We start from the raw sequence: 18,207 nt of genomic DNA, 5'->3' as shown, positions 1-18,207 counted from the left end.
CACCGCTCACTCTGGGTGAGCTGCGGGCCCTTTCCTCATGCCTGCTCGCCTGCCTGCCTCCAGGCCCTTGGCTACCCTTCTTCCTCCCAAACATCCGAGTTTCTGTTCCCAAAATAGCTGCCTGTAGGAAACCACTGCGACTTGGGGGGGCGTGCAGTTGGGCCGTGCAGTTGGTGAATTCCCAGGGCCTCTGCAGGGATGTGGGGAGCAGGCAGGATGAACGGGGGGAGGGACTGTGAGCCCCAGGGCTGCCAGTCACTGTTGCAATTCACCATCCACCCAGCGGTCACAGCTGCAGTTCACCAAGGACTCTGTGTAGCTCTGTGATGATGCTGAAAAGCTGTCTGTCTACACCAGCTCCTCCCACCCTCCCTTCTGTTTTTCCCATAAGAGGGAGGCAAGGCCAGGCACCAGCCCAAACCCTAACTCTTTCCATTGATTTTCCATACTTCAGGAAGGGAGCTCAACGGCAGTTGACTTTCAGATGACCCCAAGCCATCACTCCTTCCCCCCTATCAAGAACTGTAGATACCTGGCCACAGGGCAACAGAAGAGCCCTGGCTGGCAAGCCCTGCTCCTCGCTGCTCATCCTTCCCCTCCAATGCTGCACCATCTGAGTGTGAGGAAACAGAGACGTCTCCACACCTCCCTTCCCCGGGGCCTCTCAGATCTGAATCCTGGTGAACTTCCCCCTCAGAATGCTGGGGGTCCTGAAATCAGCCCTTCTTGTGGATTTATTAGATACTGTTCCAATCAGCAAGGAGTCTCTGGGCAGCAGAAACATATACCATGCTCACCTGCTAACCTACAAGGTCGGCCGTTCAAACCAACCAGAGGGACCTCCAAAAACAGGTCTGGAATATGCTTGATACAATCGACGTCTGGAAGGTTAAAAGACCTGTCAGAACCCCCAATAAATTGATTTTTTAAAAAAAGAAAGAAAAGATAGCAACCTACTTAACAAAACGCAGCCATTGCAAACTCTCTGAGGGACACTTCTACAGTGACACAATTTGAGTTGCCATGAGTCAGGGCACCCTGGGCAGCAATGAGTTTTCAGTGCTATGTAGTTGGAGGCGCACTGGTACTATTGTGCTAGGGTATGCCCCAAAGGTCAGCAGTTTGACTCTACCAGTGGCTCCACGGGAGAAAGTGGAGGCTGTCTGTTCCCATCAAGATTTACAGCAGGGGTGGGGCATGGTTGGCCCTCGGGGCCGTATGTTGCTGTAGCAAGGTGCCTTTGAATTGGTTCAGCCCAACCCTATGCACAAGAGAAGGGAACACTGCCCGGTGGTGTGCTGACTTCACAATAGTTCCCACGCCTGAGCCCACGGAAGCAGTCACGGTGTCAGTCCATCTCGTCATACATAGGCTTTCGCCTTTTTCACTTCCTCTACTTTACCAAGCATGCTGTCTTTCTCCAGGGCCCGGCTCTCTCCTGACAACATTTCCAAAGTATATAAGGTGGAGTCTTACCATCTTTGCCTGGAAGGAACATTCTGGCTCTACTTTTTCCAAGACAGATATATTCGTCCTTTTGGCACTTCAGGGTGCTTTTGATACCCTTCATTTGCACCATAATTCAAATGCATCCATTTGGGGCCAGATCAGGCCCGTGAAATTCATCAATAGCAGCTACCATCGCAAGCCCTCATCAATGAGAAGCCCTCCCAGCCATCACGTTCTCGCCACCATTGAGTCCATGCCGATTCGGCGACCGCCCGTGGGTTTCCGAGACTGTAACCATTGATGGGAGTAGAAAGCCCCATCTTTCTCCCACGGAGCTGCTAGTGGTTTTGAACTGCCAGCCATTCAGATCACAGCCCAACAAGTAACCACTACACCATTAGGACTTAGGGGTGAGTTCATTGAATGCTTGACCAAATATAACAGGCTAACTTTTAAGTTGACAATTTGATATTGCTCTCGAATGATGTTTATAAATATCCAAATGGCCCTTGCAGAAGAAAAGGCTCCTCGCCCCTGGCTGACAGCCTCCCAAACCCTATGGCTCTTTCGGAAAGGGTCGAGTCAATGGCAGTGTTTGGTGTAGGTGTTGGTTTAGTTTCAAACCTAGTCTCTCCCAGCCCAGTGAAATCAGACTCTCTGGGAGGTGGGGACAGACACTGGCACTTCTTAAAACTCTCCGTGTAATTACAATATGCAGAAGCACTGGGTTAGCTATCCTTTTCAAACTCTCTGTTGCATCACCCAAGGACCTTCTCAAAGAGTACATTCTGATTCACAAGCAGACCTGGGAGGTGTCGAGTTCTTGTAACAAGTTCCCAGTGGGGGGCTGATGTCACAGGCCCCAGGACTTCCCCTTCAGTAACAAACCCTCAGGGACCTTAAGAAGCTCTAAGGACATGCAGTCCGAGTGGATAGAATCAATGAGGAGATGCGACAGGGCATCTTCACAGGACGTTCAGACTTGACGGGATCCCTGGGTGGAAGCCACACCCATTCATCCGGGAACTGTTCCGTGGTGGGGTGAGGGGACAGTCGTCTGGACTGTGACTGGGCCCAGGGTGGGGCAAACGATGAAGATGAACCACGATCTTCAAAGATGAGTTGCGAGAAGTGACAGGGTAATGGATCGCTGCGCACCTGCCCTCTGGTCCCCTGAGGTGAGCGGTGGGGACATTCAGTCCCATGGGAACTTAGCTAAGTGACATAAGCATTGCTTGAAATTGACAAAAGCACAGCTGACCCAGCAGAGTGCTAGGATCCCAGTAGACTTAGACCAACAGGGGGTGGGGCTAAGATGCGTGGCTGTCCCAGGGTGTGTTGGGTATGGCGGATATGACCTGCCTAGAGCAGGGAAATCTTTGTTGCTGCCTCTTCCCATTCTAGAGAGTCTTAGTGATGCAGTGGTTAAAGCACTCCCTGCTAGCCTAACAGACAGTGGCTTGAGCCACCCGCGGCTGCTTTGCAGGAGAAAGACGAGTCCTACAGACTTGGAAATCCTGTGGGGCAGTCCTACGCTGTCATATAAGGTCGGTAAGAATTTGTTTGGGGTTTTGCTCCCTTTCTGATTCAAGGTTAGACGTTGCCTTAACAGGTTTCTCAAAGTTCATTCCGGTGAGACATCCAGACAGTGTGAGTTATAATCAAACATCCCCTAACTCAACTCTTGAGTCAGAAAAGCCAGCGCAATAAAGCATTTTGACACAGATGGGATTTGGGACTCGCAGGTCTCTCTAAACCTGGTTTACCCATCAGTGAAATGGAAGTAACAGACGTACCTAGATGCTTGTGAAAATTAAATGAGGTAGTGTGTGTCAGCAGATAGCATAGCACCTATGCATAGTAAGTGTTCAATAAATGCTAGCTGCTGTAATAATTAATAATAATACAACAAAGCCATCAAGCTCACTGTCCATTCAGAGACAGAGTATGACTGCCCTTTGGGGTTTGAGAATTTTAAGTCATTTTGGGAACAGGCAGCCTCTTCTTTCTCCCGAGAAGCCACTACACCAGAGGCTCCATAACAAATATTATTTTATGTATTTTATTTAGATTTCATTTAAAGTATTCAATTCAATAAGTTAATGAAATAGCTCACTTGACAAATGTATCATTATTAAATAAAATATCTATTTCATGGGATGTGAAAACCTCTAATATCATGTTTTGCACACAGTAGATATACGATAAATACTTGCTGAAAATAAGCAATAGGCAGGTTGTATTTTCTTCTATGTCCCCACCTAGGCAGGCTTCTCTAGAGAAACATAACCAGCAAGAAGGAATATAACTGCTAATTAGCCCACACAGCAGTACAGAGGATTCAGTCCAACTCACTTCTGTGAAACAGTTCATATACTGGAAGTCCTTCAACTCACGAGGGATACCGGGTCCAAGGTCAAGGATGTAGACAACTGAGTCTTCCCTTGGACAGTGCAGGCAGAGTCCGCCCACAGGCAACAAACAGCAGGGTGGGTCACCAGCAGTCAGCAGCTCAGGAGCTTAGCAAAGCAGGCCCAGATGGGATATGGAACTCAACTAATGCAAGATGTCAGGATTCACCAGCCTCAAGCTCAAGCGATGTACACACCAGCAGCGCGGAGAATCATGTCTTGAAAGAACCTCAAGCTCTAGCGACACAATCCATGGGTTGGCTTGTCCCACAGGTAATGTCATTCACAGGTTGAGGCAGAGAACTAGCTAAAGCAGCCGCACACTGGTTTGATCACCAGAGAGCAAGAGAGAGAGGGGTGGGCCTTGCCGAGCTATTTATCTCTTTGCCCTCCAATCAAACTGGTGACCTGATTCATCCCACAGGTTCCTATTGGCCAGGTTGGCACAATAAACCTACCAATCACAGGAGTACAGTGAAAGCTCAATTGTTGAAAGGCTCAGGACGCGAACTTTCCACTACCGAAACAGCAAAGTTAGAAAAAAAAATTCTGCTCAGTGTTCATAACTTTGCTCCATAATAGAATTGAAAATCCAACTTGAAAACCCTGTGGGGTCTGAGAGTGAGTCACATATTGTATCCTAGCGTGGACACAAAGGAGTGACACTTCCATCTATGCACTGCTCTCTCAGACAGCATACAGTGCTTGTGTATAGTGCATTAAAATCTTGTGTATATAGTGGGGGATGGGAGACAGTGGTTGGTGTAAGATATGAAAATAATAATAATTTATAATTTATCAAGTGGTCACGAAGGTAAAAAGAGGAGCTGATACCAAGGGATAAATAGAAAGTAAATGTTTAGAAAATAATGATGCAACATATGTACAAATATGCTTAATACAATTGATGTACGGATTGTTATAAGAGCAGTAAGAGCCCCCAATAAAATGATATTTTAATTTTAAAAAGTTGTGTATAGTATTGTAAAAACCTTTCTTTTGTTAGGGTACTGTATTGGTTGTGTTTAGATGTTTGGGGAGCTATTTGCACAACCTAGTGCTGTTAACTTTGTGTAAAAGTCCTGGGAAAATGAATTTCCAAGCAAAATTTGGGGGCTTCAGAACCCATTATTTTGTTTTCCATTATGTCTTACAGGAAAAATATGTTCAGTTCTTGAACTTTATGGTGTTTGAACATGAACTTGGAACCAATTGAATTTGACAAGCGGGGTATCACTGGAACTCATAAGCCTTTGGCTGGTTTCCATAATGTGCCTAGCTGCTACCCAAAGGGCCATAGGTTCGAGTCTACCCAGAGATACCTCAGAAGAAAGCCTTGGGGTTCTACTTCGGCGAATCAGCCATTGAAAGCCCTAGGGAACACAGTTCTACTCTGACACACGTGGGGTAATGATGTATGCGAATCAGCTTGATGTCAACTGATGGTGGCAGTGGACCCATGCCTCACTCAGGCTCCCGGGCTTAGACCCTAAACTTGCTCTCCAAATCCCATCCAAGTGTAGAGAGAAGGTTTGGGATGCAAATTCCCCTCTTGGTTTAACCAGATTTACAGAGAAGAGGTCTTCTCCGTGGGAAGTAAGAGGAGAGTAACTCAGGAGTTGAGTAGTAAGCAGAGTACCTACCATCAAAGACTCTGCCAATGATGGGCTAAATGCCAGGTGTTTAACAGGAGTTACCATGGTCAATGCTGTGCCTGTCCTTCCTGAAAGATAAAGAGGGGAACATGGATTCAACCGATTAACGCCTTTCCTTGACACTTGCTCATGAGAATGGCTTTAGGAACTTTCTTTTTTCCACCACAGGAAGTTACTGCCTCTTTTGAAAAACACATTGCTATCTCCTAGAGGAACTCAGAGCAGTCATTCTGGATACTCACAGCATCCCCTGGAATGCAGATATTGAGAAGAGCTCTTAGGGAAAGGATGTGGCCAAGGAGTAGCCATCTTGGAAGTGTGCCAGTTCAGAGCACAAGGAACGAGGTATGGAGATCAGCTTCCTGGTAGCTGGGTTGTAGGAAGCATCTGCTTTCTGTCCAAGCTTGATCTCTGTCTGGCTCAGGACATTTGGGTGTGGGAAGTAGTGGGGCAAGCCTTCCAGAGACCACAGAACTTTGAGGGAGAAAAGATGGGGCCATTAGAAAGGGGCTTACTCATTAGAAAGAGGTGATGCTGAACACAGGCTGTCACCAGGATTTGTCCCTGTGGACTCATCCTGGATGAGGGAGCCCAGTGAGTGAAAAGGATGTGTTATGAACAGTTGTGAGACCCTGGAGCCAGCAGTCAAGTCTGGGCAACCCTCCAACTCCGTACGAGTCAGATCACTACCTGTCACAGACCCTCATCCACTTTGTCATGTGGAGAGTTCTAGTATTTTCTTTGGCCAAGGTTGTGGTCGGTGGAGAACTACTTGGTAGAGATGGTGATATCCATCAGGCATAACAGTGCCCAGGGTTTGCTGCAGTGACCAGTGAAAGGGAGATGGAGCCTCGGAGCAGGCAGGAAGTACCCAGTGGAAGTGAAACCAGGGCCCCAAGCAGGCAGTGACCAGAGGGGAAAGAACAGAATCCTTTCTATCTAGATCTCACCTGGGGAAGAGTGGAAGCATTGACCATTGAACGGGGGACACTGTGTGGGGTTTGAGTAGACTTGAGCTTGAACTCCTGAAGAACCCTGGAAGCACAATACCTGGGAGTCTTGCCAGGTGCTGAAATCCTGTGTAGAGAGTGGAGGGATGGCCTTCCAAATGATGGTATTTTTAACCCTAGTCTAAGATGATCCAAGGAATGTGTGAATGTGAGCCATATCCCAATATGAGAACAAAACCTGTTTTTTTCATAGGACTTTGAGCTGAAGCTCTCTCTAGGTCTTTGTCTACCTCTGTCTTTATCACAAAGGAGTCTTGGTGGCCAAGTGATTGTGTGTTGGGCTGCTAACCTTGAGGTCAATCACTCTGGGCAGGAAGACTGAGCCTTCTAATCACATAAACAGTTACAGATCCAGAAACCCACAGAGCAAGTTCTGCCCTGGCCGATAGGGTTGCCATGAGTCAGAATTGACCCAATGGCATTGGATTTTTTTTTTTACTTGAGTCTTTGCCACCATTCTTCCACCTCCAAGGCTATTTCCCACATCACTGCCCCTGTCTTGTTCCCCTCACTCCCTCCATGCTTGATTCACACACACATGCACATACACATACACGCTCACATGTGCACACAATGACACGGTCACACAAATACTCAAAGATGTACACACACATACATGCAGGTTCTCTCTTTCTTACACACCCACGTGCACATGCATTTCCATGTCTCCAGGAGAGTTCTGTACACACCTTTAACTGAAAGTGAATAAATTGGGGCTGAAGGAATAAACACGATGTCCGGCTAACAGGTCTTCTGAAGCGCTGTTTGCTCTTCCATGCTGGGCCATTTCTGCAGGCTTGTCCCGGGTTACTGACCAGCTGTCATGGAGAGGATTCCAACCCATAATGGCCCCAGATGTATCAGGATAGAACCATGCTCCATTGGGTCTGCAATCACTGATATTTCAGAGGTAGATCGCCAAGTCTTTCTTCCAAAGTAACTCTGGCTGGACTTGAACCTCCCATCTTTGCCTCAGCAGCTCAGCATGTTACCTGTGTATATCACTCAGGGTCACACCACCATCCCCTAATAACACCCCCGCACACACACACAGGCTGTCAGGACCTTAACAGATTGACAAATGTGAAAGTCAAACGTGCTGTGCCGATGTCCATGGTGTTGGTTGCTTTATCTATTGTTCCATATTAAATACATGAAACAGTGTCTGTAAGAAATGCTGTAAAATACTTGTCCACCACATGTTACCATCAATTGTATGGGATGGTCGTCCGTTTTGAGACAAGTCTTTTGTAAAGTCTTAAGCTAATTATTAGAGGTATAGAGGCAACAGATCTGGTGTTTTCCAACTCTTTTCAGCAATAAAATTCCTTTTTAATTAAAATCTTACCCCCCAAATGCCTCAACTGTATTAAGTACACAAAAGTAGAACTGGTCTGGTTTATGTGGGCTGGGAAGTGTAGGGAGGATGCTAGGAAAAATAATTTAAACAAAACAAAAGATTGACCCGATAGAACTCATCTTGCAAAGAAGTGCACAGCCACCCGTAGCATGTGAAGTGGTCCACATAAGTGCAGCATGTGTGTGCTGCATGGGTCGCAGAACCAGTGTCAGAATCTAGCTCCCTAGTAAGTGTTTCTTCATTCACTCCTAGCGTCATAAATGCAACACCACACTTAGCTATCAACTGAAAAGTTGGAGGTGGCGTCCACTCAGATGAGCCCGAGAAGAAAGGTCTGGTGATTAAAAAAAATAGCAAGTCAACCATTGAAAACCCCCTAGAGCAGCTCCGCTATGGTAGACCTAGGGTCCCCAAGAGCTCTCGTCAACTTGATTGTTCTTTTTCCTTAGCTTACCCCTTCCAGAAATGGGAATCAGTCCAAAAATAGTGCTACTTTACTGGAAATATATCAAGGAATATGGTGGAGCACACAGGAAGCAAATTTATGAGAGCTTCTTAAACATAACCAAACACTTAGAGGAAATGAGTCACTGAGCGTCAGGGGTTCAGAACTATATTCACCTAGGGGTACCCTAGGTCAATCAGGTAGCATAGACCGCAAACACAATGCTCTACATTATACTTTGATGAGTAGAAATTCAGATCTTCAAAGCACACAAGGCGCCATCTAAATAGTAACCATTGGTCTCCCCCTGTCCTGAGTACAAAAGGGTGATCCAAATTGAAGAGGAAGAAAACAGTTGGTCTGACAGACTCTTGGACCATATGCACATCAGTGCTGAAGACCCTGAGACCAGAAGACCCAGGAGATGCTTGGCTACCACTACCAACTACGATGAACGCAATCACATTACAAGGTCTTGGAAAGAATAGGAGAAAAAATGTGGAGTAATACTCAGTCATAAAAAAAGATTAGACTTATTAATTGGATAGAGACTGGTGGAAGCCCCACTTGATGGCCCTTAGTCATGTTTCAGGTGTATAATTGAAATCACCCCCATGGCTCACTTTTCAGCCAAACAATAGCAGGTCTTTAAGAGGCACAATGACACTCCAAAGGTACACATACCTTAGAATAATCAACCATTTGAGACCCAAAAGGCAGCATTTATCCAAGGACAAAGTTCAGAAGGGTTAGGAAAGAAGGAGGAATGAAAATGAGAAACACAGGGATGTTCGTTGTGAGGATTTCAACCAGTGAGATGAAACAAAATGTGTCTCAACTGTTGAGTGGAAAATTGATCTGTTATGCAAATCTTCACCCAATGCACAACAAAGCAATATCAAAAGAGTCTATGGGCAAAATATTGAACTATACGGGAAGCATCAAAAGAAGATAGAAGGAACACACAGAGTCCCTGTGTATAAAGAATCCGTGGCTGTTCAATCCTTTCAAGAACTGATGGTGCTGAAGGAAGAAGTTTAATCTGCACTGAAGACATTAGTGGAAAATATGGTTCCAGGAGTGGACAGAATACCACCTGAGATGTTTAAGCAAGCTGATGAAGCCCTGGAAACATTCAGTCTTCTGTGCCAAGAATATCGGGAGACAGCTGCCTGACCCACTGAGCGAAAGACACCCATATTTGTATGTATTGCAAGGAAAGGGAACCCAATAGAATATGCAAATCATAAAACAACACATCATCGATATAACATGCAAGTAAAATTTTGCAGATAATCGTTCAACAACGATTGCATCAGTCCATCCACAGGGAGCTGCCAGAAACATGCAGGCCAGATTCAGAAAAGGATGTGGAACAGAGAATATCCTTGATGATGTCAGATTGACCTTGGCTGCAAACAGAAAATGCCAGAAAGATGTTTGCTTGTGTTTTATTGACTATGCAAAGGCATTTGTCTGTGTGAATCATAATAAACTACAGATAGCCTTGAGAAGAACGGGACTTTCAGAACACTTTATTGTGTCCGTGTGGAACCTGGACATGGACCAAGAGGGAATACTTCATAGTTTAAAATCAGAAAAGGTGTGTGTCAGAGTTGTCTTCTGACATGGTATCAGAATTGGAGGAAGGCATATTAACAACCCTTGATATGCAGATGACACAACCAATCTTAAAAGTGAGGAGGACTTGAAGCACTTGCTGATGAAGATCAAGGATTGCACCCTTCAGTGTGGATTACCACTCCATGTAAAGAAGACCAAAATCCTTACAACTGGACCAGTAGGCAACATCATGATAAACAGGGAAGATTGACGTTGTCCGGGATGTCAGTTTGCTGGATGCACAATCAATGCTCATGGAAGCAGCAGTCGAGAAATCAAATGACAGACTGCATTGTGTAAATCTGCTGCACAAGACTTCTTTGAAATGTTGAAGAGCAAGTTAAAGTTGGACATTGAATAAGGGAGACTGACAAAGAATCAATGTATTAGAATTATGGTGCTCGTAAAAAAATATTGAAAGACTGCAAAAAAACCCCAAAAACACAAGCAAATCTGTCCTGGAAGAAGTATAGGCAGAACGTTCTTCAGAGATGAGGGTGGTGAGGCCTCGTCTCATGTTCATTGGATGTGGTATTAGGAAATCATGGAAAAGGACATTATGCAGGTTAAATTTTATCTCAATTTGGTGTTACCTGTGTGGAGGTAACTTGTCAATCAGGTTTTAGCCTGGTGATGCCTCCTTGGCAGTATGGCCTTTTTATAAGAAAGACAGTGAGAACTTCTTTCTCTCTCTCTCTCTCTCCTGCTTGGATTCTATGTCTGCCACCAGATTTGGCTCCATGTGCGCTACTCACCCTGGAAGCTGTTAGAATCTCACCATGCTCCCATCACATCAACCTTGGGTACAATGGACTGTGCACACCTGGGGTTAGGGTTGGGGTTAGACTTTGGGTTAGGATTCTGCTTCTGTTTTGACTCTGTATCCATTGGCATGCGATCTCCCTGCGTCCCACTTCAACTTTCTGCATCATCAGCCTGCAGCTATGTGAATCTGAAGAGGATTCCAGTTAGCATTGGATGTATGAATCTGAGTTGGACTGGGCTGAAATGTCTTCTTCATATAAAATTACTCCTTGCTATTAAGTTCTTTTATCTATATGTGTCAGTGTCTGGTTTTGTTTCTCTAGACCACCCAGTCGAACACAAACATCACATTTGGTAAAGTAGAGGGACAGTAAACAAGAAGACCTGCCATGAGATGGATTGACACAGTAGCTGGAACATGGCCTCAACCATCACAGCTATTGTGAGGATGGTGTGTGGCTGGGTAGTGTTTCTTTTTGTTGTACATAGGATCACTGTGAATCAGAATTGCAGCAACTGCACTTAACAACAACAAGCGACACACTGGTCTTGAATTTACCAATATGATTCTGAGAGAAACAATAATTATTTGTATGCAATTATTCCAAACCAGTGGCTTCGAGGAAGTCTGCAGGGATGATTATCAAGTTCAAGGAAGAGAGATCAGCTCAGAAGGCATGACAATTGTTTTGGGGAATTTTCAAGGGCAATTTTTATATATTTTTCTCAATAATGATAATAAAGTCTTATTAGGAAATACTTCTAAGAACATTGAAAAAAAGTCATTGGCAAACTTGATACTTGGTCAGTTGACCTCCCTGGATTTGTTCTTGGTGCAAGTATCTTTTGAATGTTCATTGACAAAAATTTCACCCCTGGCTTTTAAAATATTGAGGGTGGTCTTTTCTTTCTTACTCATTATTGGTATTTTTATCTTTATGTTATTATTATGTTATCCTTACCACTTCATTTCTATTTTGTTTTTCATTGTTTCTATTGTGTTTCCTAGTTTGCAAAGCACAAGAGGAGTAGATACATAGAGATAATAGCTGATTCAAGGGTTTATAGGGGATGTACAGGTGGAGAGTGGGAGATAAGGTGGGTGAGGGGATTTGGGGAGTGAACAATGAAGGTGGGAGGTGGGAGGGATCACTAGAACTGATTGTGATTCTACAACTCATTTTAAAGGTTATTTAACCATGGGAGGGGGAAGCATGTTCTAAAATTGATTGTGGTAATCATTGTACAAATCTTCTTAATATGATTGAATGATTGAACTATTGAATTGTATGATATGTGGATTAGATTCCAATAAAAATGCTTTTGAAAAAGAAAGAGGGAATAAGGCTTTCCAGTGAAATTCTCACAGGACAGCCCTTGGTACCCTCAAAGAATGAGCAGGTGCACTGTTGTGATGGAAAAGAAATTCTCAGAACAACTTTTCTGAATTTTAGGGAGGCCTTGGGCCAGGGCTCTTAATTTTCATCAGATAATCATTTTTGGCAAATGTACTTGGCTTACAAGCGATGTGCACGAGCTTTCACGTCCCAGCAATAGCTTCAGCTATGGATCCTGTGTTCCAGGGACAGAGCTCATTGGCTGACTTTTTGACCTGTGGTTAAGGGTACAATGACGTTAGAATCTGCTTACCTGGGTCAGAATTGTAGGCGGCAATGCTGCCCCATGTGCTTTCAGGAAAGTACCATATATATTTGTGTATAAACCGAGTTTTTCAGCACATTTTTAATGCAGTTTTTGTGGTAAAACTAGGTGCCTTGGCTGATATTCGGGCCAGCTTATACTCGGGTATATACGGTAATTCTTGAGCGCTTTACTACAGAACCAGAGAGTCAAAAATGAGATGGTGAACCTCCCTGACTGAGAACCAGTTGCTTTGGACCATTTGAGATGAAAATGCTAAGTGGACAGAAAGGAACATGTTTGCTTAGAAGTACTTTGGACATTTGCAGAGAGCCCCCAGACAGCGGAACTGTGAATCTGGAAGAGTCTCCATGCTCTCCCTGGTGGGATAGGTGCATTTCCAGGGGGGCTGCCACAGAAAGCTGCCAACGTGGCAGGAGGTGGCGGTCATGTGGTTCCCATGTGCAGGTCACTACATGTAAGTTATTGAAGGCAGTGGTGGCTCCGTGGTAGAACCCTCAACTTCCGTGCAGGGGACCAGGATTCAGTTACCTAACCACCACCTGTGGATCGTGTGCCTTGCTGGGATGCTGAACGGGCTTCAGTGAAGGTTCCAGACTAAGATGGCCTGAGGAGAACGGTTTGATTGACTTTTGAAAATCAGCCAATGGAAATCCTACGGAGCACAACCATTCAACCCACCATCAGTGATGGGGATGTTGCAGGAGCAGGCAACTTTGCATTCTGTTGTGCATGGGCTTACCTCTGTCAGAGGCTATGTCCACATAGCCCTTGGTTGCAGGGGATTATATCACTCTATGTTTCATAAAGAGGAGCCCTGGTGGAGCAGTGGTTAAAGCTCTCAGCTATTCACTCAAAGGTCAGCGGGTCAAATACACTAGTCACTCTGCAAGAGGAACATGTAGCAGGCTAATTTCATCAAGTTGACAATCTTGGAAATCCTTGGGGGCAGTTCTGTAGAGCCGCTCTGAATTGAAATTAATCAATGGCAATGTGGTTGGGGTGCTTTGGGTTTTGTGTAGCTGAGAGTACATCAGCTCATGGTTGGACTAATTTGGGTGGGTGGGTGGGGTTGGACAATAACGTGTCTTGGAAGATACATGAACTTCAGAAACAGAAAGATGAAGTCTAAATCTGTCACTTTCTAGCTAAGTGACATTGAGAACATTATTGACGCCTACTACACCTTGGGTGCTTCATCTGGAAAACTGGACGTTGTAGTCTTGAAAAGCTGATTCCTAAGGTGTTCTGAGGCCTACCTCATTAATGAAGAAACTAAAATCCGAGAGGAGTCGCCGATCCAATTTCACTTGCCTGATGAGAGTACCAGTTGAGTTGGTTTTTGACCGGGCTCCTAGTCTAGGCTTTGTCTGCCACCCCATACTGCCTGTTGTCTGTTCTCAATTCATTAATTGAGAAGAGAGTGGTCAAGAAAATATTTCATGTTAAGCAACCAATATTCAAATTTAAAGGATAAAAATTAGAAGTGGGCTGGAGGTGAGATTAGGGATTCACTGTAAAATGGATAAGAGATGGTATTGTGGGGCAGGGGTGGGTGGTGAAAATGCTGTCAACTTACATCAGGATGCTGATTGTATCACTCGGTAAATTTACTAAACATCATTGCATGTACAGGAGAGTTAATTTTATTATATGTAAACTATACGGAACTGGGAAGCATTGTGGGTTTGGTGCTGGAGTGCTAGTCACAAGGTCAGTGGTTTGGAACCACCAGCCATTCCAAGAGAGGAAGAAGAGGCTTTCTGCTCCTGGAAAGAGTTACAGTCTCAGAAACCCACAGGAGGTAGTTCTAATCTGTCCTATAGCATTGTGACGAGTCAGAATGGGCTCAACGGCAAGGAAGTTTTGTTTGTTTGTTTTCTGGTAAAATATGCTTCTATACAACTCTGGGATTTGAAAACACTTATTTGAGTGTCATTATCCTAATAGCCATGCCAACTGCTAATTAGCCATTCTATGATTGAAGGTGTTTTTGAAAACACTTTGGCCAGCTGGGATTTGAAAACACTTATTTTCTTAGAAAGAATTGTCTGTTTTATGAATCTCACATGGATGCGATTGTTTCTTCTTAAATGTGTATCATGCAATAATTTATTGTGCAGGGGCTAATCAACAGCCAGGGCACTTGATTGCGTAGTCACCGCCAGTCCATTGGTGGAGGTTTGTATGAGGCGATGAGGCTGACCAGATTCTAGCAGAGCTTCCAGACTCAATGGGACTAGGAAGAAAAGCTTGGCGATCTAGTTCTGAAAATCAGGCAATGAAGACCCTATGGCTCACGACAGCCTAGTTCACAAGCAATCATGAGGATGGTGCAGGCCTGGTAGCATTTCTTTCAATTTTGCGTGGGATCACCATGAGTCAGGAGCTAGCTGGACAGCCGCCATTAGAACTGTAGTCAACATTGGCTTCGTCTTGCTCTCCTCTTACATGAGCCCAGGTTGGCAGCCAGGGGGGTGGTAACTATTCGACGATGTGTGTCGAGCAGTTGGTGTGATGGTTGGCACGTTGCAAGCTCTCACAAATGGCAGGGTGAGATACCTGGAAGTTCTCGTAACACCTTCAATCATAGAATGGCTAATTAGCAGTTGGCATGGCTATTGGGATAATTAGCAATTCTGTACGAAAGCCCCTACCATCCTGCCTGGCTCTCAATAAATCAGACTCAAAAGGGATGGATTTAGACTCAATCTCTCTGGTCCTCATGCGCATGTGTTTTCCAGTCCACCTCAGTGGTCTCCCAAAACTCAGTCCCACATTGTACTGAGCTACTCTCAGCTGCCCGGAGCAATGCAAGGTCCGGCGAGCATACGGGTCGCTGCTGTCGTTAGCTGTGGCCGAGTCTCCTGAAACTGATGGCTATACCGCGCACAGGAGAACAAGATCCGTCGTCGACTGGACCGTTGTGGGCTCGGGACCCTAGGTGAGTCCTCGGTCATGCAGCCAAAGCACTCCTCAGGAGGTCCCCTTGGCCTTGCTCTGCCTTCTCGAAGGCTGCGTTCCTGTCCACCACACTGTCAGTAACACGTGGGAGTAGATGCTCCCGAATTCTCGCCCACAGAGGATGGAAAGGGTGACATTTCCACCCAGGTTCTCTTTTAAGCCAGGGTGGTGTCTGTGGGGCTGAGAACGTAAGTTACAGTTAGGGTTTTGTGGTAGCTGATCCTGCTCCGACATTTGTTTAGATTTAAAAAGCTGAAGGAGCAACTCTTTCCTTTTCTTCTTCTTGTCCCCTTTTCCGTGCCATTTAAAGGAAGTTATTTCCCTGTTTACATGACCCGGGTACATTTTTCGGTACCAGACTCTGCCACACGTTGGCTCTGGCTGGTGCCTTAGAAGGAGCAGACAGCTTGCATGCTGGGGCATGTGAGGAGATCTTCCTCCACCTCTGGACGCGATGGTGTCTCCAGGGTCTCGCTGTTTGAGGGGTTGTCCACCTTGGTTTCTCTTGGCGTTGCTGGGAGTGTTCACTGACTAATCACCGGAATCTGTCTCTACGAGTGGCTGCAACCGGGATGAAAGTAGAAAAGCGTGAGGTGGGGCCTGGATTGACCCTCCATGCAGGAGGGCTCAGTCAACCCCTGGTGTCCATGAATGCCCCCTATGCTGCATGCTCCCCAACACCAAAAGCAGAGACCCTGTGGAAAGGGTGCAGGGTGCTCAAAATCACTGGACTCTTCTGAACCGGATTCCTACGTCTGTGCGTCTACGACATTACTTCTCCGCCAGGTCTTCCATGGGGCTGGTCTCCATTGTGGGGAGGCTCCTGGCCTGTGTGGGTGATTATCCTCCTAACAAACCACCATGCGGCCAGTTTAAGGTATTTTCTTTCTTTCCTTTTTTTTTTTTTCTTTTTAAAATCATTTTATTGGGGGCTCATACAACTTTTTATCACAATCCATACATCTATCAATTGTGTCAAGCACATTTGTACATTCATTGTTCTCATCATTCTCAAAACATTTGCTTTCTACCTGAGCCCTTGGTATCAGCTCCTCATTATTTCCCTTCCCTCCCCGTTCCCCCTTCCCTCATGAACCCTTGAGAATTTATAAATTATTATTATTTTGTCATATCTTACACTGCCCGATGTCTCCCTTCACCCTCTTTTCTGTTATCCATCCCCCAGAGAGGAGGTTAAATGTAGATCCTTGTAATCCGTTCCCCCTTTCTACCCTACCTTCCTGCCACCCTCCCGGTATTGCTACTCTCACCACTGGTCCTGAAGAGATCATCTGTCCTGGATTCCCAATGTTTCCCGTTCCTATCTGTACCGGTGTACATCCTCTGGTCTAGCTGGATTTGTAAGGTAGAATTGTGATTATGTTGGGGGGCTGGGCGGGGAGAGGAAGCATTTAGGAACTAGAGCAAAGTTGTATGTTTCATCGTTGCAACACTGCCCCCTCACTGGCTCCTCTCCTCCTCAAGACCCTTCTGTAAGGAGATGCCCAGTTGCCTACCGATGGGCTTTGGGTCTCCACTGCGCACTCCCCTCATTCACAGTGATAGGATTTTTTGTTCCTTGATGCCTGAGGGGCTTGCCTGTGTCAGGCCCTGTGCCGGGCAGTTGCACCACTATTAGCTGTCTCGGTTTTCACTGTCAAGTGAAGTCAATACCCCTTCGTGTCTCTCACCACTCTCTAATATTGTTATATATGTATATCGATATGCTAATATATGCATTAAACTATAAGAGCTCTGGTCACACAAAGGCTAATTACTTGGCCACCAACTAAAAATATTGGCTGTTCAAGCCCACCCAATGACCCCATAGGAGACAAGGCCTGGTGATCTTCTCCCGTAAAGATTCCAGCCTAGGCATCTCCACAGGACGGGTCACCTCTACCTCACCCAGTCAAACAGAGTCAGAGTGGGCTCTATGGCATATACAAAGCATATCTGAGTAATCAAAGCTGTCACAACTCTTCCCACTTGATGAGTGTGCATTCTTACAAGTTTTCCATCCAACTATCAAATCAATCCTCCTAGCTTGTACCTCAGGGGAGGCCTGGGGGGCAGAAGCCCTATTGGAAACTGAGCTCACCAACAACTGGCCTCCAACTTCGTTGACTTGCCCTGGTTCTACTGACTTCAATTTACTTAGGCGGGGGACCCAGGCAGCTGGAGATCGCTGTGCTCATTGCCCTTCTTTTTGAATTTTATTTATTTATTTATTTAGCCTTTCTAACAGAACCAGAAGAATGTGGCTCTACCAAGCCACTCACTCCTGTTGACATTGGGGTCTTGCTCCCCACCAATACACCCCCTGCTGAACTGCTCAAGGTCAAATGGAGACCTGTTTCCTTTTGCTCCAAAGGCTTGTCTTTAGAAAGAGAATGTGTATTATTTTGTAGCAGTCTGAGCTCCTATTATCACATCTCTTTGATTAGTTACAGCTTTAACTATGCATGCACATGCCCATGGGGACCAGCACATGCCCTCAGGGTGGTGGGCATGATTATATACTGTAGCTGGGATAAGCAAAGCTTCCCCAAGAACCCAGCTCATAGGTACTGATTTCTCCAAGCCTCCAGGGGGCCTGTTACCCATTCCTGTAATTATTTTTCCTTAATGCAAAACCAGACTCACTGCCATCGAGTCAATTCTGACTCATAGTGACCCTATAGGACAGAGTAGAACTGCCCCTATGGGTTTCTGAGACTAACTCTTTATGGAGTAGAAGACCTCATCTAGTTCCCAGCAACAAAGTAGGTGACCAGCAACCAAAATTCATTTTTATCAGAAGCCTCATGGTTATGGACAAGTTTTAGGGATGCAATGATTTGTTAAGAAAGGGTCTTCCTCC

This window comes from Echinops telfairi, unplaced genomic scaffold (assembly GCF_000313985.2).
Source record: "Echinops telfairi isolate 266 unplaced genomic scaffold, ASM31398v2 ScPeMD7_4225;HRSCAF=4972, whole genome shotgun sequence".
In the NCBI taxonomy this organism is placed as follows: domain Eukaryota; kingdom Metazoa; phylum Chordata; class Mammalia; order Afrosoricida; family Tenrecidae; genus Echinops; species Echinops telfairi.
Note: the sequence above shows the minus strand (reverse complement) of the source record.